The sequence below is a fragment of the Panthera leo genome, chromosome C1 (genome assembly GCF_018350215.1).
Source record: "Panthera leo isolate Ple1 chromosome C1, P.leo_Ple1_pat1.1, whole genome shotgun sequence".
Classification (NCBI taxonomy): Eukaryota; Metazoa; Chordata; class Mammalia; order Carnivora; family Felidae; genus Panthera; species Panthera leo.
Window position 1 is genome coordinate 127166411 of NC_056686.1, and position 23503 is coordinate 127189913.

A 23503-nucleotide genomic window follows, 5' to 3' on the forward strand; every position below is an offset into this window, starting at 1 on the left:
TTGTGGTCATTCCACTTTCCCACTTTAAAATCATCAGTGATTTATCATCATCCGTGGCAGCAGTCACAGTGGCTGGCAGGTAATATAAATATGTAAAGTTCTGTTGAATGTAAGACTCTGGGCTCTAAACTGCTTGTACTGGGACCAAATGTCTTTCAAGACACCAGGAAATTCAAGTAAAAAGGCATAAGCGGCTACGAGTTTGTAAGCAATGGGCTTTAAGACAAAATCCACGTTTTTAATTTTTTTTTCTTTTCAAATTTTATTTCTAGTTAATGTACAGTGCAATATTGATTTCAGGAATAGAATTCAGTGATTCATCACTTATATACAATACCCAGTGCTCCTCATGACAAGTGCCCTCCTTAATACTCATCACCCATCTAGTCATCTCCCACCCACTTCCCTCTGTTTGCTCTCTATTGTTAAGAGTCTCTTGTGGTTTGTTTCTCTCCTTTGCTCTCTTTTTTCCTCCCTTGCATGTGTTCATCTGTTTTGTTTCTTAAATGAGTGAAATCATATGGTATTTGTCTTTGACTGACTGACTTATTTCACTTAGCATAATACACTCTCTCTCCATCCTTCACGTAGTTGCAGATGGCAAGATTTCATTCTTTTTGATTGCCGAGTAATACTCCATTGCATATATACACCACATCTTCTTTATCCATTCATCAGTTGGTGGACATTTGGGCTATTGTTGATAGGGCTGCTGCAAACATCGGGATGCATGTTCCCCTTCGAATCAGTATTTTTATATCCTTTGGGTAAATACCTAGTAGTGCAACTGCTGGATTATAAGGTAGTTCTATTTGTAACTCTTTAAGGAAACGCCGTACTGTTCTCCACAGTGGCTGCACCAGTTTGCAGTCCCACCAAGAGTGCAAGAGTGTTCCCCTTTCTCTGTATCCTTGCCAACACCTGTTATTTCCTATGTTGTTAATTTTAGCCATTCTGACAGGTGTGAGGTGGTATCTCATCGTGTTTTGATTTGTATTTCCCTGATGATGAGTGATATTAAGCATCTTTTCTTTTCTTTTTTTAAAAATGTTTATTTTTCTGAGAGAGAGTGAGGGAGCAAGCACACAAATGAGGGAGGGGCAGAGAGAGAAGGAGAGAGAGAGAATCCCATGGAATTTCCTGACTGCCAGTGTAGATCCTGACATGGGCCTTGAACCCATAAACCATGAGATCATGACCTGAGCCAAAATCAAGCGTTGGACAATTAGCTGACTGAGCCACCCAGGTGCCCCTGAGCATCTTTTCATGTGAAAATCCACATTTTTAATCTTTGCCTTTAGGGTCGTCTAAGATTAAATCCCAAGCCAACTTCTTCCTGTCATCTCCTGGTCACTGTTCTTCTGAAGCCTCTCATTCAGAGACATATGGACCTAATCGCTCCATTGTCCCCAAATGATCTTGATCTTTATGCTTTTCCTCAGGCCTTTGTCCCAGGAATTTTGTCCATTTGTTCTAACCTATTACTCAGTGCTCTTGACCCAGTTCCTGTCTGTCTTCTCTGACAAAGCATTCCTGGAATTGCATAGCAGAGACTCTCTGGATTGAGAGAAGCTATGAAGCCCTTCAGGCCAGGCTCCTAGCTCAACTGTGCAAGGCATTTGCCACTCCTTAGCTTGAGCTCTGCTGGTGACAAAGGGTTCACCAATGCCTAGGATGGCTTATGCTACCACCGGGCAGCATTGCCTGTTCAAAGATTTGTCATAGGTTAAGCCAAATCTTGTCATTCTAACTTCTGCCTTTTGAGGTCCAACAGGATAAGCCTGCTTTTTCCTTTTAAATATTTGAAGAACAGTGGTTGTGTCCTCATCTTCTCTGAATGACCTCTCTCAGTTGCTCTCAAATCTTACCTGTATTCTGCAAGAGATCAGATTCATTGTTTTGATTGTCCAACCATGTTTCAAAGCCCTGTAAGGAAGCATTTGGCTTTTAGCAGTGAGCAGGTGGTTAGACCAAAGGGGAAAAAAAGTGGAGAGAAATACAAAGGTGACACAGTTCACAGTGCAGGAGTGATTCCTTTGAAAAGCCTTCCCTATAGAGTCATAATGTGTGTGTGTGTGTGTGCGTGTGTGTGTGTGTGTGAAGGCCCTTGGGAGGGATGAAGTTGGGGAGTTGTGAGTGTACATGGGAGTGTGTATTTATGGGAAGGCTGGTGTTAGGGGAGGGCTTGGGGACTTGAGAGTGGGGTGGTGGTTTTTCTGAAACCCCTGCCTGACAGCACCTGAAAAATCTGCTTTGCTGATAGCATATTTAATCTAAATTTGGATTTTGGGGTATGTATCCATCCCTCTGCACTGAGAGTCTGTGGTACTTTCTTACCAATTGACCTCATTCTTTTTTGTGACACTGTGAACTGTTGTGTCATTGTTGGCCTGGTGATTGAACTTTCTATTTTGCACAGGGAGAGGGTACAACCCTCAGAGGGAGGGTTTGTGGTCCTGAGTCTGATGACTCTCATAACTTCTAGCAGAGTGGAGGACAGAGTACAGGTGCTCACAAGCGTTTGTTGTCAGACCCTCAGAGAATAGAAAGAACCATAAATACAATGGAACAATTGCCCAGTGGGCTCTTTAGGCTAAATCAGGCTATTACTGGTATCACTGCATCTCAGGGTCTTTAAAAGCTATCTCTTTGAAAAGTCTTTCATTTAACTGAGAAATGTTTCTTTGTGACTTCTATCAATTAGTCTACACAGAGCAAGGATTTCTGTTCCTTAGAGGAGCCCTTAGAATAGACAGTCATTGGATGCCTGGGTGGTTCAGTCAGTTAAGCGTCTGACTTCAGCTCAGGTCATGATCTCACAGTTTGTGAGTTCAAGCCCCGTGTTGGGCTCTGTGTTGATGGCTCAGAGCCTGGAGTCTGTTTTGGAGTCTGTGTCTCCCTCTGTCTTTACTCCTCACCCTGCTTGTGCTCTGTATCTCTCTCTCTCTCTCAAAAATAAATAAACATTAAAAAAATAAAAAAAAAAAGAATAGACAGCCATTATGTCTCTTCTCATATATGTAGTGTGTGTGTGTGTGTGTGTGTGTGTGTGTGTGTGTGTGTGTGTGTTATGATAGGAACACTATGTTACCTGTAGTAAACCTTTGTAATAATTGGTCATGCCAATGAAGAGGTCTATAAGTAATGAAAATTTTTATATTATAAAAGCAAATGTAATATATAATTCATATATTTGAAAGAAGAGTGTGAAAAAGAAGTAGATATGATTTTGTATTTAGTCGAGGTGGGGTCTAGTCATGGTTTTTATTTCCATTTCCTCTTTCCTATATCTCCTAGTATAAATTTAAAGTATGGGCCTTTAAATGAAAAATTTAAAAACTTCAAGAAGAATGTCTCTGTTATCCTGACTTGATGACAAGTAAATGCATTCTTTGTGGAGACCCCCCATCCCAGGAAAGAGCATGTCGGGCATTAATACCCATTTCCTGTATCTTGTTCTCATCTTCAGGAGGTTCCCAGCACAATACAGTGTGCTCTGTGGACACTGAGCTCCATAAGGACTGTTTATTGCGAGGCCTCTATTGTGCTAGAAAGGTTAAATTATGTTCAGCTTTCCAAAAGAAGGGCAGAGTCTGTGCATTTAAGCTTTGATTTTGGCATTAGGAGTGAGCCAGGGCAAGAAAGGATGCAAATTAAAAAGGACCCATAACTTGCTCATCAATGCATTCCCTGTGCATTGGGTGTTAACTGAAAAGAGTGTTTATTTTTCTTCTGAATACTTTTCTATGCTTTCTAAATTTTCTTTAGTGAGCATATATTCATTCATTCATTTATTCATTAATTTACTGCTTTACCAAGCATGTACTGAATACTTAGAGTGTGCTGGACATATGCTGGGTATTGAGTAAACAGTAAATAAAAAGAAGTCCTTGCGCTCAAGGAGCTTATTATTTAGTGGAGCTGTTCATTTTAGTGAGCAATTACTGTGAGGCAAGCATCATACTGAGCATTTTACTTACAAGATCTCATTTAATCCTCAATAATTCCATGGCATAGAAATAATTATCTTGATTTAATAGATGAAGACTCCAAAGCTTAGAGAATATAAGCAACTTTGCCAGGGCTGGAATTTGTAGACTGTTTTTGGGTCATCCATATTTGTGTCTCTTCTCTGTCCTGTTGACCTCAGGCAAGGCCATGTGACTGACTTTGACCAATGAGAAGAGTGGCAGAGAGGTCCCTTCTGAGCAGAAGCTTTATGATCAGCATGCAGTTTGTTCCAGGTAGAGACTGCTCAATTAGCCTGGGTTCCAGAGTGAAGATGGCATAGAGTATGGCCACAGTCCATCCATACTGGGCATGTAGAATGAATAAGAAATGAAAGATCGCCAGTTGGAAGCCACTAAAATCCTGAGGTTATTTGTCATGCAGCATAACCATCAGACTGGCACAGAATCCTTAAACCAATACACTAGAGTACCCTATTTATATCATTTCTATAATTAGAAATAAATACTGTAGAAATTGGAGAAAGCATTATCTGGTTAGGACTCTTCAGTGTGAAGTGTTTATATGAATGTCAAATATTTTTTCCTTATGCCTTACTACTACCACTCCTTCACTGTTATAATGTTCCTTATCCAGAGAAGTTGACCATTTGTTCACAGGTCAACTTCCAAAGTTGACCTACTGCTTCCAAAGTCCCAAACTCCTTCCTCCTTCATGAAGCAATCGCTGATGCTTCTGGACCCATGTGATCTCTCTTGCTCTCCCCCAGACTCTAATACCATCCTTTGCCACACATTACATGTTACTCAGAACTGTTTACTGCCATTTTTAATTGAAATAAAATTCACATAACATAAAATCTACCATTGTAACCACTATAAGTAGACAATTCAGTGATTTTTAGTACATTCACAATGTGCAACCATCTCCACCGTCTAATTCTAGAACGTTTTCATTACTCTTCCAACACACCTAATCCCCACTAAATAATCACTCTCTGAGTAATCACTCTCCCTTCCTCCAGTCCATGGCAGCTGCTAATCTACTTTTTATTCCTTATGCACTTGCCTATTCTGGATATTTCACTTCAAAGAAATCAGATATTATGTGGCCTTTTATGTCTAGCTTCTTTCACTTGGCACAATGTTTTCAAGGTTCTTGCACATTGTAGCATGTATCAGTACTTTACTCCTTCTTATGGCTGAATAATACTCCATTGTAGATACACTGCATTTTGTGTATTCATTTATCTGTGGGTGGACATTTGGCTTGTTTCTACTTTTTGACTGTTGTGACTGGTGTTGCTATGAACATTCGTATACATGTTTTTGTGTGGAACTATGTTTTAATTTCTTTTGAATATATATATAGGAATGGATTTACTGGGTCATATGGTAACCCTGTCTCTTTAAATCTGTTTTTAATTTTCTCTAAGAGATTGTGAGCTCCTAGGAGCAAGAGTTGTCTAAGTTTTTCTAGCTCTGCTGCTGCAGTACATTCATTCCTTTGGCAAACGTACGCGTGTTGAGTGTTTACTTAAGTGTGCCTGGTTCTTCCCTAAGCACTGCAGTCAGGTTGATTATCATAGAGTTCTAGCTTGTGATCTGAGAGGTCAAATCTTTCCATCCAGTAGAATTCTGTGTCTGAGTGATCTGGTCTCTGTATAAATATTCATCCTCAAAACATATGGCTCATCTCCCTAAAAACACTTTCTGTTGCATTTTGTGATTACAGAAATAGTATATACTGCAGAAAACTTGAAAGTATAAGAACATATAAAAAAAAAGAAACCAAAAATTATTTATAATTCTATAACCCAGCAATAGATACTGCTAGCATATCACTAAATTTCCTTCCAGACCTTTTTCAGTCTGATACATATATTTTTCTGTAACTGGGATCATTCTACGTTTATCAGATACCTCTTGTGCCCTGCTTCAGATCTCCTTACTGTCACCAGCCATGGCTATGTAGCCTTCAACCAGTTTCCCACAGGTGTAGCTTGACATTGCATCACCTCAGGAAAATAAGGTGTGCCTCTTGCTATTCTGATAAAATGGTGTCAGTGTCACACATCTCAGAGAATTGCTCAACATGGGCAACCCAAACCTTTGACCAAAGGGACATACCCTTTTGTTCCTTGGACTTTTCAGAAAGAGATGGGCATTTGGCTTCTCCTTGTAGTGGCCAGTGCAATATTTTATCTTTATATTCTCTCTCCCTCCTCCTCTGTTCAATCCTCCTAAGTCTTACTCTTGCTCCCTGGGATCATATTCCTCAATAAACCACCCACATGACAAACTTTGCTGTAGATGTTTCTTTTGGGAGAACATAGGCTAAAGTACTATATAAATAATTTTCAACACAGATTTCATTTATGCCATGAATTTAGGATATATATATATATATATATATATATATATATATATATATCTCCTATACACACACACACACACACACACACATATATACACATACATACATATATACATATTAACTTTTATTTATGTTGGTTATAACTTGAATTTATACATGCATACATATGTATATGTGTATATATGTATATGTGAATATAAATGACATGTATTGGCCTTCATCCCTACTGTGATCTCCCTGTAGCAGAGGGGCTGGAAGCCTAGGATAACATGTCCCAGAATCCTTTGCCAGCTGGGTTCTAATTTAGGCTCTGTCAGTGAGAGGACTCACACAGGATTGGAAAGCAGAGAGAAGCAGAAGGTAGTATTGCTTCTCTAGCATTGATGAGTGAGTGTATGTAGGTGAACGTGAAGCTTTGCAGCATACGGTGAATGTGAAATTTTGAAGAAGCTTATATAGATTCACATGCAGTTGTAAAATAATACAGAGAAATCTTGTGTACATTTTTACCATTTCCTCTACTGGTACTATTTTGCAAGATGGTATATAATAGCACAATAAAGGTGTTGACATTGATACAATCTACCTATATTATTCAGAGTTGCCCAGTTTTACTTCTTTCTTTTTAAATGTTTATTTTTGAGAGAGAGTGAGCAGGGTCACACAGAGAAAGAGAGGGGACAGAAAATCCCAAGCAGGTTTCATACTGTCAGCACAGAGCCCAATGTAGGGCTCGAACTCACAAACTGTGAAATCATACCCTGAGCCAAAATCCAGAGTTGCTTAACTGACTGAGCCACTCAGGCACCCCTGCTCTGTTTTATTTCTACTAATGTGTGTGTGTATGTGTGTGTGTGTATTTGGTTCTATAGTTTATTAACATTTAGAGCATACAATTCAGTGATTTTTAGTATATTCACAGAGTCATGAAACGTTCACTACTATCTAATTCTAGAACATTTTCATCAACCCCCAAAGAAACTCTATACCTGTTAGTATCCACTCCACATTCCTCCCTCCAGCTCCAGGTAACTGTGGGCTTGGCTTTCAGCTTTGTCCAGCAAAGCTAAAGACAGCAGAAAGAGTTACTCAACACTCCCTGCAAGTCAAGAGAGGTGAGAGGGAGGGTAAGGGATCTCCCTGAGCTGCTCTCAAGCTCCTGTATTTATTGAGCATTTAGGGAAACAATGAAGAAAATGTGCAGAAAAACAAGAAGACAGGGTAAAATATTCCATAAAATAGCATGGCCTAAGGAATTTATGAGTATAGGCAGGACCTAACCCCTAGGTAAACATTAACTAGATAAGCGAAGCATGGCTGCTGTTTTCAGCAAGGCCAGAAAGCAGTTTTCTGCTTTGCAGTGCATTCCCTATAATCTCCTAACCCAGGACATAGCTATTTGATTTCCCACAGTAACCACTAGTCTACTTTCTCCATGGATTTGTCTATTCTACACATTTCATATCAGTAGAATCATAATATGTGGTCTTTTGTGACTGGTTTATTTCATGCAGCATAAATAACATTTTTAAGATTCATTCATGTTGTAGCTGGTATCAGCACTTCATTCCTTTTTATTGCAGAATAATATTTCATTGTATGGATATACCACATTATTTTATCCATTCATCAGATGATAGAATTTGGATTGATTACACATATGGACTATTATGATTAATGCTGGTATGAACATTGATGTGCAAGTTTTTGTGTGGACATATGTTTTCATTTGTCTTTGGTATATACCTATGATTGCAATTGTTAAGTCACATAGTAACTCTATGTTTACCGTTTCAAAGAACTTCCAAAGTATTTTCCAACTTTATCACATATGTAGGTGCTTGTATCTACCACCATTATCAAGGTATTGAACAGTTCTGTCACAAGAATCCCTCATGAAACCCTTTTATAACCCTATCCACCTCCCTTCTTTGCCACCCATCTCCCACCAACCCCTGGCAGTCACGAATTTATTCTCCATTTTTGTCACTTCAAAAATATTATACAAAATGGAATTATACAATAAGTAACCTTTTGGGACTGATGTTTTTCACTCAGCATAGTTCTCTGACAATTTATTTACGATGTTGTGCATGTTAGTAGTTTATTTCTTTTTATTGCTGAGTAGTGTTCTATGGTCTGCATGCACTACAATTTATTTAAGTATTCACCCATTGAAGGACATCTGGGTTGTTTCCAGTTTGGGCTATTATGAATACTGCTGCTATAAACTTACATGGACAGGTGTTTATGAGAATGTAGGTCTTCATTTCTCTGGTGTAAATGCTCAAGTTTGGTTTCGGGTTGTATGGTGAATGAATGTTTAGATTTATGAGAAATTGCCAAGTTGATTTCCAAAGTGGCTGTATCATTTTATATTCTCACCGATCATGTACGAGGAATCCAGTTTCTGGGCATCTTCAGTAGCATTTTGCATTGCCACTCCATTGTTTATTGTATCTTTATCTAATCTCTGTGTACTGTGCAAAATTTCAAAAATTAGCCTTGTTAAAAAAAGTCGTCTTTTCATTTATAGCAGTGATCTTTATGTTACAGTTAGGGATATGTTTTTTATTCTGATATTATGGAAGCTATTTCTTTTATTTTCTTCTGGTATTTTTATAGAGAGGCAACATAGCACGGAGTACCTTAGAATGGTTGGAATGCTCTGTGTAGTGAGATTTGCTTTGTTTCAGTCTTGGCTCCACCACTTGCTACAGTGCCCACTTTGGTTGACGTGTTTCTCTAAATTTTTCTTAAATCGTATCTCTTGTCCTTCAACTGTTACTTAGGGGATGGGTTTTTTTTTTTTCCATACTGTTTTCATCCTGGTTGATCTCTGTTGGAGGTTCTCCAATTTGACAATGTCTGTCTCAAGATGATATACCCAGACCTGAGCACTCCACTCTAGATAAATTTTGATGCTGCAGAGAAAATGACTCTTAACCTGGCTTTTCTACACATTATCAGTGTTAACCAAAATTACAATGACTTTTGGAGGCAACTGTGTTAACTCTGTGGTCATTATTAAACTTCTAAAAGCAAAACCTCATCATTTTTCCATGAACTACTATTAAATTGAGCTCTTCTATCCTATATTTCTGCAATTTAATGATTGTTATCTGTTCTTGAAGTAGTTCCCTTGATTAATATATAAGCACCCCATTTATTCATATGAATGCTTTCACCTTAAAATCTATTTTGTCTTATAAAAATATTACTGTATTAGAAATTTTCTGCCTAGATGTTCCCTGCATCTTCTGCCTTTATGCTATTTTCAAATTTTCAATATTATTTTGTTTTGGAATTATCTCTTATGTATATCTGGGTTTTGAAAAGAATCCTATTTAATACTCTGAATCTTAACAAGTGAGCTCATTCACTTATATTTGTTGAAAAAAACTGATAAAATTGGACTCATTTATGCCATGTATTTTACACTTGTATTTTATCATTCCATACTTCCTCCCTTCCTGTTTTCTGCTTGATTTAAAAAAGTTTTTTGTTTAATTTTTAAATGTTTGTTTGTGAGAGAGAGAGAGAGAGAGAGTGAGTAGGGGAGGGGCAGAGAGAGAGGGAGACACAGAATCCAAAGTAGGCTCCGGGCTCTGAGCTGTCAGCACAGAGCCGGACATGGGGCCCAAACCCACAAACCACGAGATCATGACCTGAGCCAAAGTCGGGCGCTCAACCAACTGAGCCACCCAGGTGCCCCTCTGCTTAATTTTTAAAGTTCCCATTCTTTTTTTCCTGATTGCAAGTTATAGATTATGATTACATTTCTAGTTTCTAAGTGCTTATCGTTAACAATTTTAACATTCTTCCCAAATTTTAAAAACCTAAAATTATTTAATATCTTTAACCTGCATTTCTTCTGTTCTTCTTTTTTTAACCCTAGGGCAGGGCTTTATTTTTTTTTTAATTAAAATTAATCTTGTTAGTTTTAATTCATCCCGCTAGGCCATGGAGTGATCTTGAAATCCTCATTCCAGTCCTCCAAGTTCTCTTCTTGTTTTGTGTCATCTTCAGTTTAATATGCGTGAGTTTATCCATTAAGCTTAAAAACAAAACTAAATTAAATGAAAAAGAAAAGCAAAAACTAAACAGTCAGCACTGGGGTCAGGACCCTATATTTTCCTTTTAGGAATTCCGTGCCTTGGGGAGTCCAACATAAAACCCACTCTCCTAAGCCATGAGTTGTGTCTGACTATGACCAGTTTTCCCTTCTCTGATTATTACAAAACAATTTTATCACTTTTCTCCCAAAGTTCCTGTCACTTCCACTCTGTCACTCAAGACTGACTGTTGATTAAAATTAATTGAGGAAAAGCTGCTCCTCTCATTGCTTGCTCACCTTCTGAGTGATGAAATTGTCAATGATGCAAGGCAGGAATACATCAGATTCTCAGCTGTTAGTTGAATGAGACCACTGGCCGAGGTCTAGGTAAGATTCATGTAGCTGTGATGGGGTAAAGGTGGGGAGAAGTGGATACAAAAAAGACACTGTGCCTTCCAGCATGATGTGGTGGAATCATGACACCTGGGAAGCAGAAAACCTGGGTTCTAGCCTCCGCTCTGCTGCTGACAGCATCGAACATCAGGAATGGAAGATTATGCACATTTACACATGTATAGATAGATGTTAGACATTAATTAGTTACCTTGGAGATTTCCCCCCACCTTCTCCTACTCACTCCTTGGCCTCTTACAACCTTTTTTTGACTTCACTCTTCTGTTGAAATTGTTTTATCCTCCTTGACTAAAACCCCAGAACCTGTTTTTAATTCTGTGAACTCTCTTTTGTATTCAGCACTGTGGGCCCTCTACTTCCTTCCTGATTTTCTTCTCTTTTTTGTTTCTCTGTCATTACTTTGTCCTGATGTCTTCCTGCCTCTTTCCCTTGCTGCTGTCTCTTGTTCCCTCTCCTTTTACATAAATGTGGGCTTCCACCCAGGCACATCCCCAGCTGCCTGCTGTTCTTGAAATGTCAACATGGCCCACATAGAATTTTCTGCATTATACCTGAAAAGAATCTATCCTTGATTTCTCCATTTTTCTGAATAGTACCATCATTTCCTCTGTGACACTGACTCACCATCCTGAGTCCCAGAGTTGGGTGCTGAGCTGTCTCCAGTATTACTGAATTAAATAAATATGTACCGAGTGTTGCATTGGTAGTGCTGGGTTGTAGGCATTTTGAACTGAGGAGCTTAGGTCTGGAGAGTTGCAATGAGTACACCATACAATCAGACCTGCTGTCAACATGTTCATGTGCTCTGGTAGCTCAGAGACAGGAGGGACGGGAAGATGTCACATATTCATGGAGGACCTGCCAGGTTCCATTTCCTGCACTAGGCTCTTCATATAGACCATCTCAGTTGAAGCTTATGACCCTCTGAGGTAGATATTTCAGCCAAGGAAAGGTGGAGTCAGGGTTATGTGGCTACTTGATAAGTGCTGGGATCAGGATTGAAAATTGTATCTATTACCTTTTCAGGATAGCACATTGCTCCCTGGGTTGTCACAGAGGAAGTGACAAGTGTGTTAATTGTGTACAGATTAACTTTCCTCAGTAGTCCATATGTAGAAAAGAATTCCTAGCATAGGAAATAGGATATAAAAAGGTACAGAGGTATGAAAGAGTGTGCATTAGAGTTTGAGGTAGAAATTAGGGACATTAATGGAAGAGGAGGTTCAGGGAGACAAATGATGCATTAGGTTTCAGGCACGTTCAGTTTGGGGCATTTATAGGCTGTCCACATTGATGGATCAGTGAATACTTGGAAAGATGAGTTTGGAGTTTAAGAAACAGGGAATGAGAAATTTAAATTTATGTTATCAGTGCCAGGTAGAAGGAGTTGGAGCTATGGAGACAGGAAAGTGATCTAGGTAGGATGTGTAGGGCCAAAATATAAAAGATATGAGCCAGGAGCTATGGAGAACATGAAGATTGAGGGGGAATTGTCAGGGAGGTAGAAGAGGAGCAGCAGATGATCAAAACCAGAGAAGAGTTTCAACAAGGTCAAGGTCAACAGAGTTTGCAAAAGGATAATTTGGAATCAGGACTAAAAATGCCAGTTGAATCTGGTAACCAGGATGTCACTGGAGAAATTGGTGTGAATAGTTTAAATTCAGACATAGGAAATGGAATGTAAGTTTCAAGGGGTTGGGACAGGAGCCGGGAATGAAGAGAAAAATTAAAAAAAAAATATGGTGGTGGGCCATTCTTTTAAGATCAGAATGTCTGAATTCTCTGTATGTGGTGTCTTATCCCATCTTCAAGGTCAGCTCAAATGCAGCCTCATGTATTAAATTTCATCCCACACCCCTTTCCCCATCTGTGTTTCCAGATCATTTTTTCTCCATTGTAACCTGACCACAATCCAGTCTGTTATTTGAGAACAGTGCCTGGAACTAGATTGCAAGTTCCTGGAGATGTGAGACCCTTTTCTGGTGTCACCCATAACATTCAGCTGAACACAGTGCTTCTCACGTCATGCCTTACACACAGTAGGCACTCATGAAATATTTGCTGGACTAAGTGACTTAGAAACTAGCCTCTCAGAAAGCAGTGTAAATTCTTGTAATAATTCTGGTGAAGTTTACCCTACCCTCTATACTCCCTTCCTTTCATTTTTCTTTTCTTTTTTTTTTTCCCCTGAGGGGAGAGAGTATATGCTGAGTGAATGAAATATAGGTAAATTTTCTGACTGGAATTTCTTCCAGGCTAATGGGGTCTGTGTTCTCAAGTGAGATAGCTCAATCAGCGATTCTTTTAGTACTTTAAATATTTTGTTTACATGAAACCACACAGTTAGCCTAAAGTTTTGTTCAACTTGATGTTTGGTTCAATTTGTTAGAGCTTTTAAACTGATTTACCTAGGACTTTTGACTTTGTTTAGAAATGAACTTTCAGGAGTTCTGATAGTTCTCACTGTTCTGGATAAAATAGGGGCCATGAAATGGAGAAGGAAGGATGCTAACCAAAAAGAGGGGGAGCATTGCCATACACTGTTTGTTCTAAAAAGAGCAATGGACTTAGAGAGTCAGGATACCTGATATCTGGTTCCAGCCCTCTGCTTCCAATTAGCAGTGCTATCCTACTCAACCGCTCCCTGTGTTTTGGTCTCTGCATCTATAAAATAAGGTGGTTAGACAAGGTGTCTCTGAGATCACCTTTCCTATTTTAACATTTCATGAATCTATGAAAACTGTTTCTGCAGTGATATTCTATAAAACATTTCTACTCTCATGCTCTCTACTTTCCAGTATCCATTTGGCAATGAGCACAGAATTATTGAAGGAGCGAAGCTCGAAATTGGCTCTTTCCTCCCTCCCCTCCACCTTTAGTCCTGCCTGCTGTTATTATAAAGAACTAAATGCAACTTGCTGGCCCCGGTTTGATTATTGAACTGTAAGCTCTGCAGGGAAAGGGACCATGTCTAATCTTCTGTGTGGATCACCCCAGAAGTGTGGTTCCAGATCCTATGCACACTGCTCTTCCTGTTTGCATAATTGATTGTTTGAATGCTTGACTGTGTTGAATCTGTGTGGTGACCTGTTGGAGGTGAATTGCTCAGCTTGGCAGGTAATTCATGTTGCTTATTTGTTGCTATTGATTTTAATTGTGTACTGTATTTCTATAAATATTCTACATAGACCCAGAATCTTACAAAAGCACGGGAAGGAGATGTTCATGTGTATTTGTGTGTGTGTATGTTTGTGTGTGATACCTATGTGTGTGTGTGTGTGTGTGTGTGTGTGTGTGTGTGTGTGTGTGTATGATTGAAAATGAAAACCAGCAAAATGGAAGAAAGTCCCTAGCAGTGACTTCTTTGTTATATTTTTGCTAACTATCTAGGTGGCAACTCCTGAGGCTTCTGGCTTCCTGAGTTCTGAGCAGTTCCTCAGTCAGATTCTAGGAGTAAGGTAGGGGTGGGTGGATGGTAAGAGCTTTCTTATCAGACATGACAAGACTGATAGTTATTTGAATGTAAAGACTGGTTAAAAATGGCAATATGAAAAAAATGAAGTATACACAACTCAAACCTTGTTTGTCAATCTAAAACCTGTGAATTCATATCCCTTTCTCAATCTTTGTTTTTTTTTTTTTTAACATTTATTTATTTTTGAGAGACAGAGTGTGAGCAGGGCAGGGGCAGAGGGAGAGGGAGCCACAGAATCTGAAGCAGGCTCCAGGCTCTGAGCTGTCAGCACAGATCTCGACGCGGGGCTCGAACTTAGAACTGTGAGATCATGACCTTAGCTGAAGTTGAATGCTTCACTGATTGAGCCACCCAGGAGCCCCTCTCAATATTTTGATGTAGGGTTGAGGCTTTAACTCTTGCATACATGTTACCAACCACCCTTTTTCTCTCTTAAGGTGGAGAGGAAACTTAGACTCTTGTAAAGCAGTCTGAGCACAAAATACTTGTAGATATTTATAGTTTTCCAAGTCTTGTAGAATTTCTTCACTCTCACCTAATTAAACAACTTTGGAATCTTCCTACAGTATTCAACCTACTTTTCCTAGAATTCTCTCTTTTTCATTCATATTTCATCAGTTTATATAATATTTACTTGTATTATTTAAGTTAAATAACATGTAAACCGTTAATAGGGCCAGGAACAATTTCAGCATGCTTTTGGCAGGCATGGATTATGAACTGGTGGGCACAAAAGCATAAGGACTTCTCTAAGTGGAATACTAGCCACATGCCTGGATTGGACCACAGGCATCAGCCGCTGTATTTTGTAGAGCAGATGGAGGGTGACAGTTCATCTGGTGACTTCATTAGTGGAGATCCCTTGCAAGAGCATGGACTATGCCTTTGAAATATCTCTTTAGCCAAAAACCAGAAGTATTCTTGATCTTGTTGGAGGTCCTGCTCAAAATGGCCCAAGCTGATTTTGTCTGATACTTACTCTGTGGATTGAGCACACCCGTAGGCTGATTTTCTTTCTTTCATCTGTGTAGCCTGCTCATGGGCAAGTGCCACTGTCTCAGTGCTTATTATGACCACTACGGAGATAGTCTTGGAAAAATCTTTATTGTCACCACTGGTAGTAAATATTTTAGTGCACTTACAAATGGGTGGTATATAAGATGCTGAGAATGCAGAATATAAATTACGGTCCCTATTCTTAAGTATGGAATCTAGTTGGAAAGGAAGGATGTTTGTATGTCTGGACGTACATATATATGGAAAGAGAATAGTATGGAGCAATATATGAAAATCACTGAGTGAGTTGTAGAGACAGTATGGGTTATAGGAATTTGGATGCACTGAATGTTACAGTCTTATTGATGTTTTACACAAGGCTTTAAATCATCCTTTTTAAAAATTGAAGCATAATTGACACACACATTATATTGGTTTCAGGTGTACAACATATTGATTTGATAATTCTATACATTACTCAGTGCTCAACACAGTATAGTCACAGTCGCAGTCGCTCACCATATAACATTATTGTACTAATGGAGATCCCTCACAAAAGCATGGCCCAAAACCATGCACACGCGCACACTCTCTCTCAAAATAAATAAATATATTTTGAAAACTTAAAGAAAAAGATATTGGGACAGGTGGTTGAGATTGTCAGAGGAGACAGGGCTCAAGCCATACTGTGAGGTTCATGGAAGATCCAGCCAAAATGTAACTTAGCCCATGTGCTGACCAAATTGAGCACTCTTGACATTAGATACCTCACCAAGGAAGGGGAACTTAATTGTTTTGGAAGTGGCACACTTCCCACTCTCCCTTTCTCCTGCCTCTGTTCTAGGAAAGAAAACTTTTACAATGTGAGCTTTTCCCCTAAGGATGCCTGTGACTGATGAAAAATATGGCTCCTTCTGGACCAAAACTTGTCTGCACTGGGCCCCTGAGGAGTCTGATTTTTAGGAAGAACTTAGCTGTGTGAAGTCTCAGAGTGTCATCTGGAAAGGATGGTAGAGTATGTCATCCTCAGCAGGCTTAGTCCATGATGAGTTGATCTGTGACTTCTGTCCTTCAAAACATGACTCCTCCTCAGAAGCAAAAAATAAATCCTTTCTATATATATATATATATATATTTTTTTTTTTTTTAACGTTTTTATTTATTTTTGAGACAGAGAGAGACAGCATGAACAGGGGAGGGGCAGAGAGAGAGAGAGAGACACAGAATCAGAAGCAGGCTCCAGGCTCTGAGCCATCAGCCCAGAGCCCGACGCGGGGCTCGAACTCACGGACCATGAGATTGTGACCTGAGCTGAAGTCGAACGCTTAACCGACTGAGCCACCCAGGCGCCCCAATAAATCCTTTCTTAAGCTTATTTCCTCCTAAGACAGAAGAATGGTTATCTAATTATTATTGTCTTAGCTAGTTCATTTTATTCAACAAAGTATTTGGCCAATTAAAACCTGTTTCTGGCTGGGTTTCACCGATTCATCTACATTTTCTCTTACTCCTTGTATGTTTTAAACCAAATCAGAAGCTCAATATCTAACTCTAAACAGAGTGGCGTTATTTCCAAAGTGAGATAATCATAGTCATATTCGGTGGAGAATGCTTTCACACGAGGTGACACCAGATCTCCTCTTCCTGCACGTCTGCTAGAGGTGAGCACAAAAAGAACATTAAGAAATTCCTCTGTGCTGGAGCAGTCCGGCCTGAGATTAGGTTCTGTTAAGGACTAGTGGGCCTGGAAACTGAACTTTGATTTCTTTTGTCTCACAGTCCACACTAGCTAAGGAGGCATAAGGAACTGGAAGAGTGGGTGACCCGTGAATGGACCTGCTGGAACCCTCCCCTCCCACAGGTGGAGCACAGCACTGCCTGTTCCAGTGGGTCCTTGAGGGTCACATCTATATGTGGGAGTCTGTTGTGTTGCTTCCTTTTTTTGTGCCATCTGTGACTTTCCCTTTTTGCCACTGAAGGAGCCCTTCATCTGTTGTCTGTCTTCCCTGTAAGAGTACAAAACCATGACTTTCAGAAGTTTTTATTTAAATTCCAGTTAGTTAACACAGTGTAATATTCGTTTCAGCTGTATAATATGGTGATGCCACACTTCCATACAACACCTGGCACTCATCATAAGTACGCCTCTTTATCCCCATCACCTGTTTCACCCAACCCCCCCCCCCCCAACCTATCAGTTTGTTCTCTGTTGTTAAGTGTCTGTTTCTTTGCTGCTGCCTTTTTTGTGCCATTCCTTTTTGCCACTAAAGGAGCTCTACATCTGTTTGTTGTCTGTCTTTCCAGTGACAGTACAAAACCATGACTTTTCATAGATGTATCCATAGTATCTTTAACAGAGTTTGCACATCGAAGGCACCCAATAAATATCTGTAGAATGAGTCTGTTCTCTAATTGTGTATATTGGTAAATTCCCACCAACCCACTGTCTACTTACATTGATCACACACTGGACAATAGTCAAGATCCCAGTTGCTGGCGGGGAAGGGGTAATGGTAATGGCAAAGCAGGTGGGGAAATGGTAAAGCTGGTGGGGAGAGGTAATGATAAAGAAGGGCCCTGATACCACAGGACCTGGGACATTGGACAGGTTATCAAAGGAGGGTCACCAAGAATTCTGTTACTAGAACCAAGACTGGGGCTTTGATTCTGTATTTCCTTAGACTAAGGCTTCAAGTCCTGGGGTGGACCCCAGTCTCCATAATAGAGTCTCTGACCTTGAACTAAGAAGAGATTAGCATCACAGGGACAGAAATCGAGATGAAGCAGGAGTGACCTTTATCTCCCTAACTCCTTTAGCTGATGGAATGCCTATGAATTGATCGGAATCAGGTGTCTTTGGTCCTTGTGGGGTGGAGTGATGGTTTCGTTGTTAAACAACTGAATTGTGGGCAAATAATTATTTAAATCTCTTTATTAAGAAAAATTTTAAAAATCACCTCAATATCCTTTCTACTTACCTCTGAAAACTGACTGCTTAGTAGCAGGAAACAAAATACCTTTTTCCACAAGATGCCGCATGATGTCCCAGAGTACTGGCAGAAGAGAGTAGGCAACCTCCAAAGACCTAATTTCAGGCACATAAATGGTCATATTGGCTCATGGCAGGGGGAATCTCCTCATATTTATTCCGTTAGAGTTTATTGGGTGTCCGCTACTCTGTCAGCCTTCGCTGCTCTATTGAAAGACAGTGCCAGCCGCTTCTGTTCTCTCCCCACAGGTCTGTCTGATCGCTGGGCCAGTGCAGTAGATCTCCTGGCTGCTGAGAACCCAACCCCTATCAATTTAGCCTGGATTTATTGAACTGCATTAGTAGGGAATTATGTATCACACGGACATCAAGGCCATATATAGTGAGTCCTGTCCTATATTTCTAAGCTCCTCTCTGTGTTTGCACCTCTCTCTGCCCAGAATTTTTTTTGTGTTCTTCTGAATTTCCAAATCACTGGCTATAAAGTGCCCATTTCTCTTTCCCAGCTGTTCCCTTGTGTTATTTATGATAGGCCCAGGAGAAAATGTCCATTCAAATCAGAAAGAGATTATATCAGAGAAGAGAGAGATTTGGCAATGCTATTTGGAGTTGCAACCTTTGACATTAAAAAAATAAAAAGTACCAAGCAAGGGCTACAGGGGAAGGTGACTATTGAGCATGTGGCAGCTGAGAAGAAAGTCCTCTGGGCTGATGACTAGCTGGGGGCACTACTGAATGTGTGATCTAAGAGCCTTAGGAATTGATTGCTTTTTTTGGTGAAAGAATTGTTTAAGAATAAGCAAGTTAAAAATTGTTATTGTCACCCATTTTTTACCAGGGCTAACATAATCAAGTGAATTATCTTTTAAGAACTATGACAAAGGAGTTGACTCTTGGGGAGACTGAAAGCTTCCTTCTTGATCTTGTCCAATCACTACAAACTCCAGGGGTCCCTGTTCAATGAAACAATTCAAAAGACCTCTGGTATTCTCACTAGCTTTCTGAAAATGTTAGCATAAATTCTGTAGTAACTGGTGGATTTGCTCCACAACACTGACGTTTAGTGTAAATTCTACATTTAAAAGGACCTTGAGACCTGTGCCCAGGACACTGTGGGATAAACTCCTTGTTTCCAGATGTGCTAATGATGCCGGTAATAATTCAAAAATTGCTCGGACTGACATTCTGCCTTCAAATTTGGGGTCATTGGCTCCCATAGACTTGCCATTTCAGCTTGAGGATCTGTGTAATTCCTTATGGGTCTGAAACTGTGCAGTTCCATGATAGATGGAGGAGTTTCTAAGTTTTGTTATTAATGCATGTTTTCAGACTAAGTGAGCTAAGCACGTGTCCTGTTGCAGGAAAGTGTGATGTTCAGTGTTGTAACCTCTATTCACCTACCCCTCAGCCCTGAGGTTTGGTTCTCCGTCAAACTACCAGGATGTGCCCTGCCACCAACCTAGTTCCTTGAGCTGGCAACCTCTGAGTCCACCTTGGCTTCTCTTTGTCCCTTAGTCCCCACACCAGCTCATCACCAGGGCCTCTTGTTTCTTCTCCCTAAATATCTCTTGAATCTTTTTGCTTCTTCCCATCAGCCAAGGGCAACAAGATATTTCCCTCTCTCCTGGACAACTGCAAGAGCTTCTTAGTGTCCTTACTGCTAATCTTGCTCCCCACCACCCTCTACCCAGTCTCCCTGAAGGAACCTGTGTGATGCTAACAACGTGAACCGTTGATGCCAATCCTGAGCCTCAAACATTCTGTGGCTTAACGTTCAAAATCTTCACTGTGACTTTGGAGGTTCTGTGTGATCTGACTCCTCTTTGCTTTTCTAGTCTTGTGCTGTTCAGTATCTCCTTTCTGGGCATGTTGGCTCTCTTTCAGCAACATGTCAAGCTCTTTCCTGCTTTTGGTCCTTGGCTAATGTACTTTTCTCTACTAGGAACACTTTGCCACCCTCCCTTCTTCCCTTGACATAGCCAGCTCCTATTCAACTTAACATTTCAGCCTAGATTTTACTTCCTCCATGGAGTCTTCCTCATCACTCTAGCTACATTGGGATCACTTCCTCTAAGCCTTTACAAAATATTATAAAGTAGCACAAATCTCAACTAATAGCTGATTGCTGTATGCCTGTTGGGTTGTAGGCTGCATGAGGATAGGGATGGCATATGTATTGTTCATAGCGCCTGGAACAGATCAGATGCTCAGTAAATGTTTGTTGCGTGCATGAGGAACTGTAGAAATTGTTGATCACCCCTTCTTTTTTATATTTTTTTAAATGTTTTTATTTATTTTTGAGACAGAGAGAGACAGGGTGTGAGCAGGGGAGTGGCAGAGAGAGAGGGAGACACAGAATCTAAAGCAGGCTCCAGGCTCTGAGCTGTCAGCACAGAGCCTGATGCGGGGCTCGAAATCACGGACTGTGAGATCGTGACCTGAGCTGAAGTTGGAAGCTCAACTGACTGAGCCACCCAGGCGCCCCAGTTGATCACCCCTTCTTAAAGGTGTTTTTCATGTAGAATACCTATAGCTATATATAATATATTCTCTACCTATCTATCTATATGTATTTTAACCTGTGTTACCAGCATCTTGGATAAGTTTCATTTTAATTAGTCATCCTGTATCAATCTTTTGTGGCCATTTGTGTTCAGATGGAAATGTAAATATAGTTGTCTTCCATGCTGTATCTTTTTTTTAAATATTTTTCAGGGTCTGTGTCTTTCTTTTCTATTTCCACATAGTTTTCAAACACATGCAAGGATGTTTTTGAGGGATAGGAATGGATTAGAGGCATTCATCTTGTACTGCTCTGGTGCTTAATCTCCTAAAAGCATTTCTTGGTAACATGGTGAAATTTACAACCGTCCTCAGTTATAGTCCCTTTCAGAAATATTGCTGAGTAAAAAAACCCAAGTCAAAGATGAAAAAGTTTGTTGGCCTGCCACACATTCCGGCTATAGAATTGCTCCTAATGACTTGCCTTGGGCTGAAACTCAGCCTCTGTATTTATGAAACTTTGCTGCCATAAAATGAGTAGGCAAGAAATGGTGTTGTGCTCATGAGGTTTGCCTCAGTGGGATGGATGCCATTTCATCACACGAAAGACTGTGGATTTTGGCATCTTCGGAGGAGCACCAGCCTGTCTTTCCGACAGAAAGATACTGGACATTTTCAACTAATTGTTGCTGCTTTGGTTTGATAGAAACATTGCATCATTCTTGCCATGGGCAGCATGAAGGATCCAGTGCAGCTTTAAGCTTTTTTAAAGACAGATGGAGGCTTCAAATGGTTGTGTGAAACCGGCGCTCATCATGTTCCTGGAAGACTTCAACATTTTCATTTACCGTCAACATCATCAGCATGTCTGATTATCTCAATAAGGAATTTAATTTACCCCTTTGAGTCGAGAATTTTTATTTAGAATACTTATGATTTTAGTATTTAAATTTCAGGAAATATTTTATGTCTACTTATTTGCTTTACCTGGAAATACCCTTTATATTAGGTTTGCTGAATCAACATTTAACAACCTATCTTAGTTTTCAAAAACATTTCTAATGTTAATTGCATTGGCCATCTGTATATATTTTTTATGTATACAGTGAACTCAAGGTTATTTAGATTGTCCTGTTTGGGGAGTATTTAGGTCGCTTGCCTTTCTTTTTTTCTTTCTTTCTTTTCTTCTTTGTCTCTCTCTGCCTGTCTTTGGAGCTGTTTTTTTCTCTACAGAAGAAGGAACAGGGCCATATCAGCTAATCAACACATGTTTATCATGTGTATATGCCTAGATCTGTCTCTACTCTGTGGGAGCTCACCATTCACCTAGGGAGGGGGTATCCCTGAAAAAGTTGTGATCCATTTAAGATGGCTTATTAGGAAGTAGTAAGTTAGTGGTTCAGACTACATGAGAGGGATTAGAGGTTGGTGAGACAGAAGACAGAAAGGCAAGGCTGAGGAGAGGCAGCCCCTGGGTTGCAAAGGCTTCAGAGGATTTGGAAGAAGTAGATACAGAGCAGATAGCATCAGAGACCTTCAAGGGACCAGTTTTTAGCCAGGGATTTATGATGGGCAAACAGGGGAAATGACTTTGGGGGCAGAGTGGGCTGGCTTACAGAGGAATTGTTGGACAGGACCTGACTTCAGAGGGTCATGTAAGAGGATTTTTGGCTTTGTGTGGTAGGCGATGGGAAGGCATTGATGATTTTGACCCAATCCTTGAAATTCAAAAGAGTTAGCATGATTCCTTGTAAGGAGCTTTGGCTAAAGCCTTGACAGAGCAAAAACTGAATGCAAGTTTCAAATTAAGTTTGGGGAGATTTGTCAGTTAACTTTAAAAGTTTTAATCCTTTTAGTTTTCAGAGATGAGTAAGAATTAATGTCATTTTTTCCTTCTTTATCTTGTCCATTTATATATTCATTGATAGGAGATTTGCATTTGAAAAGTTTTATTATGTATTCCAGTAGGAAAATTGCACATTGTTGATAAATGTATCTTTTATAATCCTTGCTGTTATTGGAACACTGCTAATTTTATTAACACTTTCTCAAAGGAAGATGAAAGTGAAATAAATGCCCATGCAGCCCCTTCATTATCTTGTCTGCCCTTGCCTTACTTGTGTTGCCAAAATTCTAATGGAGAAAAAAAGGGGGCTGCCCAGTAATTTTCTTTTCATATGACATTTCAGCACTCCTCTCGTCCATCGCTGTAATGAAAATTGGCAGCTCTTGAGAAAAACAGTAACCACTCAGAGGAGAGCACCTGCTACATGGACCATCAACAGCAGAGGAACCACTTCAGCCCAAATATGATGCCATTTTTCAAATGTGTTAGAGGCAACCCTGTTAGATGCTCAAAGGGTAGTTGTTCTCAGGGAAGGAGATAGGCAGACCATTCCATCCCAAATGTCTAGTTATCTATCATCTTGCTACATGATTAAAAGTTTAAAGGCAATAATGCCCCAAGGTCATGACTCTCTCTTTGGACTTTTCAGCAAGAAGTTAGGGCACAAGATATCTTTTTTTTTTTTTTTTTCAATATATGAAATTTATTGTCAAATTGGTTTCCATACAACACCCAGTGCTCATCCCAAAAGGTGCCCTCCTCAATACCCATCACCCACCCCCCCTCCCTCCCACCCCCCATCAACCCTCAGTTTGTTCTCCGTTTTTAAGAGTCTCTTATGCTTTGGTTCTCTCCCACTCTAACCTCTTTTTTTTTTTT

The 23503-nt window shown here is 39.9% G+C and overlaps 1 long non-coding RNA gene across 5 annotated transcripts in view; it reads left to right on the top strand.

The window, feature by feature from the left end:
* Positions 1-23503, top strand: part of LOC122225910 — a 326370-nt gene that overhangs the window by 155047 nt on the left and 147820 nt on the right. The window contains exon 4 of one of the 5 annotated variants that reach the window (XR_006205428.1): positions 18526-18658. The exons of 2 other annotated variants lie outside the window; for them this stretch is intronic. This is a non-coding gene — a long non-coding RNA (uncharacterized LOC122225910). Of the gene's footprint in view, positions 1-4150; positions 4393-18525; positions 18659-22967; positions 23166-23503 lie in introns of those variants that run through there. 2 more of the 5 variants (XR_006205431.1, XR_006205430.1) reach the window with 2 other exon arrangements.